The sequence below is a fragment of the Hemicordylus capensis genome, chromosome 10, assembly GCF_027244095.1.
Source record: "Hemicordylus capensis ecotype Gifberg chromosome 10, rHemCap1.1.pri, whole genome shotgun sequence".
NCBI classification, from domain to species: Eukaryota; Metazoa; Chordata; class Lepidosauria; order Squamata; family Cordylidae; genus Hemicordylus; species Hemicordylus capensis.
In genome coordinates, this window is record NC_069666.1 from 19,533,946 (window position 1) to 19,541,340 (window position 7,395).

The following is a 7,395-nucleotide window of genomic DNA, read 5'->3' on the forward strand; positions in this document are numbered from 1 at the left end:
GTGAATAAATAATAATAATAAAAAATATACAATGTTATTTGTTAGCCACCCCATTACAAATTGTTCTCTGGGTCGCTCACATTAAAACATGAAATAAAACACATACAACACATTAAATCATAACAGAAAAAAGGGAGAAAAGAGAAAACAAAGCAATTTTAAAACTTTTAAAAATCAAAATGTAAAAGGCTTGAGTGAACAAAAAGGTATTTACATGGCATTTGAAAGAAAGTGATGAAGCCAGGCGAACCTCTTTGGGGTTTGCTTGGCTTATTAAGTATGTCTGGTTTAATAAGTATTAGACCTATTTATCAAAGAAATAAGTAAGTAAAGTAATACAGAAGATAATTTAAAGCGAGTTCCACATAGGCTGGTGTTAAAGGTGGGTCTTAAATTTGGAAAAGTGGTAAAGGTAAAGTGTGCTGTTTTTGATGTTGACTCCTGGCAACCACAAAGCCCTGTGGTTGTCTTTGGTAGAATACAGGAGGGGTTTGCCATCTCCCGTGCTGTATGAACTGATGCCTCTCAGCATCTTCCTATATTGCAGCTGACCAATATAGGTGTTTTTGGTAGCTGATGTGAAAAGCTATTAAGTCAGCAGGGGGCGCTCATCCAACAGAATGAGCAAAACACTCATGATCTTCCCCTGGCTGGATGCTATGACAAACTGAGCCGATGGAGGATTTGATATCAGCTCTGACTAAACTCAGCTAGAGCTCTTCCTAGAGATTTCTCCCCACAAGAGAGCTGGTCTTACTGTAGCAAGCATGACTTGTCCCCTTTGCTAAGCGCGGTCCACCTTGGTTACATAGGAATGGGAGACTAGAAGTGTGAGCACCGTAAGATATTCCCCTTAGGGGATGGGGCTTCCCTGGGAAGAGCATCCAAGTTCCCTCCCTGGCAGCATCTCCAAGATAGGGCTGAGAGACGTTCTTGCCTGCAACCTTGAAGAAGCCGCTGCCAGTCTGGGTAGACAATGCTGAGCTAGATGGACCTATGGTCCGACTCAGTAGAAGGCAGCTTTCAATGTTGCCCAATATCAAACCATTAAAAGCTCCAGGACTGCTTTTGAGAGTCACCTGGAGATCATTGCTGGTTCCTGGAGACGGGCTCAGGCTCAGCTCTGAGCGTTGTGGTTCAGTAAGGATGTTGGCAGGTTAGGAGGAATTTGGGGGACATAGGAAGCTGCATTCTACTGAGTCAGACCATTGGTCTATCTAGCTCAGGATTGTCTACCCAGCCTGGCAGCGGCTTCTCCAAGGTTGCAGGCAGGAGTCTTCCTCAGCCCTATCCTGGAGATGCTGCCAGGGAGGGAACTTGGAACCTCCTGCCCGCAAGCAGGCAGGTGCTCTTCCCAGAGTGGCCCCATCCCCTAAAGGGGGGGGGGAATCTTCCAGTGCTCACACATGTAGCCTCCCATTCAAATGCAAACTAGGGTGTACCTTGCTTAGCAAAGGGGCAATTCATGCTTGCAACCACAAGACCAGCTTTCCTGGTGAGCGCTCTTGTGGAGGAGGGTGCTAGAAATGTGAGGGGGGCGGGAAGAACCGTCTGAAGAGAGGATGTGATGGCTTAGCAATGGGAGGGCGTCTGATCATTTCCAGATCTTCAAAATCATCCCTGAAAGAAGACAGAGCTGCTTGCGTGATTAGTTGTTCTATTCAAACACATGTATATGCTAGAAAGTACATAGAGCAGAACTGCTCAACTTAGGCTCCCCAGCTGTTTTTGGACTACAACTCCCATAATCCCCAGCAACAGTGGCCAATAGCCAGGTAGTATGGGAGTTGTAGGCCAACATCTGCAGGAGGGCCGAAGTTGAGCAGATATAGAATGTTGACAGGGATCTCCAACCATGACCCCTCTGGCTGTTGTTGACTACTGCTTCCATCATCCCCTGTAGCTGCCAGTAGCCAGGGATAATGGGAATTGTAGGCCCACAACAGCTGGAGGCGGCAGTTTTGGGATCCCTGGTAAAGAGAGAAAGGGTGGCTTTGTGTGATCCACTGTGAGTCAGCAAGCCTAGTGATGTGTCAGCAAACGGTCAGGCCGTGATGTCCAACGAGCCCCCCAAGTTGAATTCCTACCCACACCAACGAATTCTTAGTTGGTCTGATGAATACGAACATCACAAATAGGTATATACTGCTTTCCAACCAAAGTTCCCAAAGCAGTTTACACAGATATAAATAAATAAATGAAACAGTTCCCTGTCCCCAAAGGGCTCACGATCTACAAAAGAGACGTAACAGCCACTGGAGGGTTGCTGTGCTGGGGACGGATAGGGCCAGTTGCTCTCCAGTTGCTCAAGAAAGAGAATCACCACTTTAAAAAGGTGCCTCTTTGCTCAGGAAGCGTGGGTAATGTTGGTAAAACCTTTCTAGCATTGCACAGGAACTGGATTTGGGGGTCTTCAGACGTCATGCTTCTCAGGAGTGTGTGCTCTGGCATCCCAGATTGTACCCACATGTTACAAATTGTACCCACGATGTTCGGTACATGTGATATCCTGAGAAAAGCTCAGTTCTGTGAAGGTTTTTCTTTTAGTGGCCCCTGCTTGAAAAAATAGCAAAGTTCATTGTGTTGCTGGCTTACTGCCTTGTGGCAGATGGTGTGAAGCCACTGAAAGAGAGAGATGATTCAGATTAAAATTTAGGGTCAATTTCCTACAGATAAGAGCAGTTCAGTAGGAGTAAGAAGCTGGCTCATTTGGTTAGGGGAAAACATTTCTTGCAAGCTTGAGAAGAAAGGTTTGCAGGCCTCTCTGTGGGATGGCTTTAAGTTATCCTTAAGGCCAAGGACTGGACCTAGCCTTCCCACCCTACCACCATGTCTCTTCGAATGCTGTGATTCTATCCTGTGTGAGCTTAAGTGCAACAGCATGTACAAAATGTGCTTCTGAGGGTCCAGCCGGTTCTCGGGACCAGTGTTCCCGCTATCAGGGATTCCCAGATGTTGTTCACTACAACTCCCAGCATCCCTAGCTGCAATGGCCTTTGGCTGGGGATTCTGGGAGTTGTAGTCAACAACATCTGGGGACCCTTGTTAGAGGGAACACTGCTTGGGCCTGGAGCTTTGGGATAGTGCAGCTGTTGATTAACTTCTCTGCAAAAAACCAGAAAATTTGCACTGGGTTGTTTGCTCTCAAATTCTCTTGCCTTCCCCTACCATTGCTCTTTTTAAGGTAAAGTGTGCCGTTGAGTCGATGTCAACCCCTGGCGCCCACAGAGCCCTGTGGTTGTCTTTGGTAGAATACAGGAGGGGTTGACCATTGCCATTTCCTGCGCAGTATGAGATGATGCCTTTCAGCATCTTCCTATATCGCTGCTGCCCGATATAGTACCAGCGGGGATTTGAACCAGCAACCTCTGGGTTGCTAGGCAAGTCATTTCCCCGCTGTGCCATTAGGTAACTACCAGTGCTCTTTTACAGCCGTGTAAATCTCCAAATGGAAGTCAGGTCTGCTTGGAGAACCCGATCTCTGCTCTGCCTCCTTTTGACTTGAATTGGGCCAGAAGGAAGAGAGCTGGTCTTGTGGTAGCAAGCATGACTTGTCCCCTCTGCTAAGCAGGGCCCACCCTGGTTTGCATTTAAATGGGGGACTACATGTATGAGCAGTGTAAGATATTCCCCTTAAGGGATGTGGCCACTCTGGGTAGAGCACCTGCCTGCTTGCATGCAGAAGGTTCCAAGTTCCCTCCCTGGGATCTCTAAAATAGGGCTGGGAGAGACTCCTGCCTGCAACCTTGGAGAAGCTGCTGCCAGCCTGTGTGGACAATACTGTGCTAGCTGGACAGTCTGACTCAGTATATGGCAGCTGCCTATGTTCCTACTTGCACTTTTCCATTCAAGGGAGGACAGGAAGCTGTTTGACCAGTGTTCCCTGTAACAGGGATTCCCAGATGTTGACTACAACTCCCATCACCCTAGTGGCAGTTGCCTTTGGCTGGGGATGATGGGAGTTGTAGTCATCATCTGGGAATCTCTGTTACAGGGAACACTGTGTTTGGCCGGCATTTATGTCATTTATAGCCTCCTCTTTTTCCATGGAACTCCAAGGACGGGTTCACACGACACAGAGAAGCAGAGGTCTCACCAAGCCACGGCTTCCTGCAGCATGTGCAGGGAGTCTGTCTTCCAGGGTCAGGATAGCGATGTCGACAGTGTTCTTCTACTTTCTTATAATTAGCTGATGGAATTCTCTGCCACTGGATGTGGTGATGGGCACTAGGTTGGGTGGCTTTAAAAGCGATTTAGACCCAGTCTTGGAGGACAGGCCTGTCAATGGCTACTAGCGTGGTGGCTATAGGCCACCTCCAGCCTCAAAGGCAGGATGCCTCTGAGTATCAGTTGCAGGGGAGTAACAGCAGGAGGGAGGGCATGCCCTCAACTCCTGCCTGTGGGCTTCCAGCGGCATCTGGTGGGCCACTGTGTGGAACAGGATGCTGGACTAGATGGGCCTTCTCGGGCCTGATCCAGCCGGGCTTTTCTTATGACATTGGACATCTTCTCTAAACCCACCTATTTGCTTTCATACTGGAATTTAGAAATTATCTTTTAAGGCGGCAAAATTCTGTGTGGCAGCCTGTACGATCAGACAAGATTGGGTTGTGTTGAATTTTAGCTAGCAGAATATGATCATATTAATCCTATTTAGAAGTTACTATAGAAGGTTTTTTGGTTTTTGTTTGTTTTTTACAGTTTGTTTCAACTGTTTAACTACTATTGTGTTGTGTTTTGCTGGTCATTGACCAAACGTTTGTTTATTTATCGTATTTCTATACCACCCCATATAAAATCTCTGGGTGGCTTACAATTACAACCCAAGAACAACTGAAACCGAAAATCATATAGAACCAAGAAAAATAATGATCAATAACACTTTAAAACATTGCAAACTAAAAGTGATAAAATGGGTGTGTTTTCGAGAGTCTCTTAAAAACACCAGGGCTGTGGAGGTTCAGATCTTTATTTGGAGGCGTGTCCCAAACCCCTGGGGCAACCCTAGAGAAAACCTGGCTTTGGGGTGCCCCCAAACAAGCTGGTGGTAACTGTAACCGGACCTCCCCTGCTATGATCTTAATATGATATTGTCTTACTGAAAGATTGATTGGTCTGCAAACTGATTTCCCCTGCTAACTGAGCAAAAAGGCACATTTTTAAAAGTGGTGATTCTATTTTATTGAGCAGGGGGAGAGCAACTGGCCCTATCCAGCCCAGGTGTGTATCTGATGTTTCTTTTTAAATTGCGAGCTATTTGGAGACAGGGATACATCTTTACTTTGGGGGTGGGGTGGGGTGGGGGGAGAGTTGAAAAGGAGTATATATCCATTGGTTTTGGTCTAAACCCAGAAATGTTGGCATATTTGATCCTACTTAAGGTTCATAGGAACATAGGAAACTGCTAGCTCAGTATTGTCTTCACAGGCTGGCAGCGACTTCTCCAAGGTTGCAGGCAGGAGTCTCTCCCAGCCCTATCTTGGAGATGCTGCCAGGGAGGGAACTTGGAACCCTTCTGCTCTTCCCAGAGCGGCTCCATCCCCTCCGGGGAATATCTTGCAGTGCTCACACATCAAGTCTCCCATTCATATGCAACCAGGGCAGACCCTGCTTAGCTATGGGGACAAGTCATGCTTGCTGCCACAAGACCAGCTCTCCTCCCATCAGACCAGCTCTCCTCCCAAGAACCCAACCTCTGTAACCCACTTCAAATCTAGGTTACAGATGTCGGGTGCAGAACTGTAAGTAGGGTAGGATAAGCAGACATTGGTTTTGGATGACCCATATGGTGTCAGCATAACTGTCGGACCTCAGAAATCAGGCGCTCACACGCACTGCGGGATCTGGTGTCTCAGTCGAGCTGCTGTTTCTCCATGTCATGTGAAGCACTCCAAGGAGTCATAAACTGAAGGTTCCCAGGCAGGCTCCTATCCAGACACTGGCCAAACAGGCTTAAGAACAAAAGAACAGCCCCGCTGGATCAGGCCCAAGACCCATCTAGTCCAGCATCACACAGTGGCCCACTAGATTCCTCTGGGGAGCCTACAGGCAGGAGTTGAGGGCATGCCGTCTCTCCTGCTGTTACTCCCCTGCATCTGGTACTCAGAGGCATCTTGCCTCCAAGGCTAGAGATAGCCTATAGCCCTCCAACTAGTAGCCATTGATAGACCTCTCCTCCATGAATTTATCTAAACCCCTCTTAAAGCCATCCAGGCTATTGGCTGTCACCCCCATCTTGTGGCAGTGAATTCCATAGGTTAATTATGCATTGTGTGAAAAAGTCCTTCCTTTTGTTGGTCCTCGGTTTCCTGGACTTCAGTTTCATGGGATGACCCCTGGTTCTAGTGTTATGCAAGAGGGAGAAACATTTCTCTCTCTACTTTCTCCAATCCGTGCATGGTTTTCTAGACCTCTAGCATGTCCCCCCTCAGCCATCCTTTCCTGGTAAGGCCTGAAATTTCATGGTAAGGCTTGAAATACCGAAGTGGAGCGTGGACTGAGACAGACAGCTCTTAAAGGACATTAGGATACCAACCTGATAGCCCAAGAACGATCAAGAATTCAAGAGTGCTTAGAATGGTTCAAGAATGCTTAGCTTCAGCAAGGTTGAAAACATCATGTGCTGTCAGACCGGGCCCTGGGACTTCCCTTGGTCAGCTACTGCAGAGACTGGGGAAAGGGAAGAGCGTATCCACGAGTCATGTAGGGCTCTGTGTTCTGAAAACCAGTCATAATGTTGTGCCTTGTGTAAATGATGCAAATTAGCATGGGCTGGTTTATTTGGGTTTTTTTTTTTTTTTTAATGCTTCCTTGCTCTTTGGGGGAAAGTACGACACGGGCTGGGTTCACAGAGTCCACTGGAAGTTAGGAGGCGGGAACTGGAGGTTCCGCAGGGCCATGTGCTTGGAGGAGTCATACAGTGAAGGTTCCCGATGCAAGTTGGTACTTCCAACCATTTCTGTCTCGTCTGAACCTGGAAATGGGTGGAGAATGTCTGGTCCCTGCTACGGTCCTACATGGGCTAGGGATGTGCACGAACCAGTTCGGCACTCCTTTTATGGAGTGCTGAACCGCTTTGAAAGTCGGGAAGCTGCCATATACCAAGTCAGATCATTTGTCCATCTAGCTCAGTATTGTCTTCACACACTGGAAATGGCTTCTCTCTACAACTCCCATCACCCCCAGCCACAATAAATTGTAGCTGGGGATGATGGGAGTTCTAGTTCAGCAACATCTGGAGGAACCCTGCTTGAGAACCCCTGCCCTAAGGGGGAATATCTTGCTTCCAGTGGTCACACATATAGTGTCCCATTCAAATGCAAACTGGGGTGGACCCTGCTTATCAAAGGGGACAATTCATGCTTGCTGCCACAAGACCAGCTCTCCTCCCTCCCT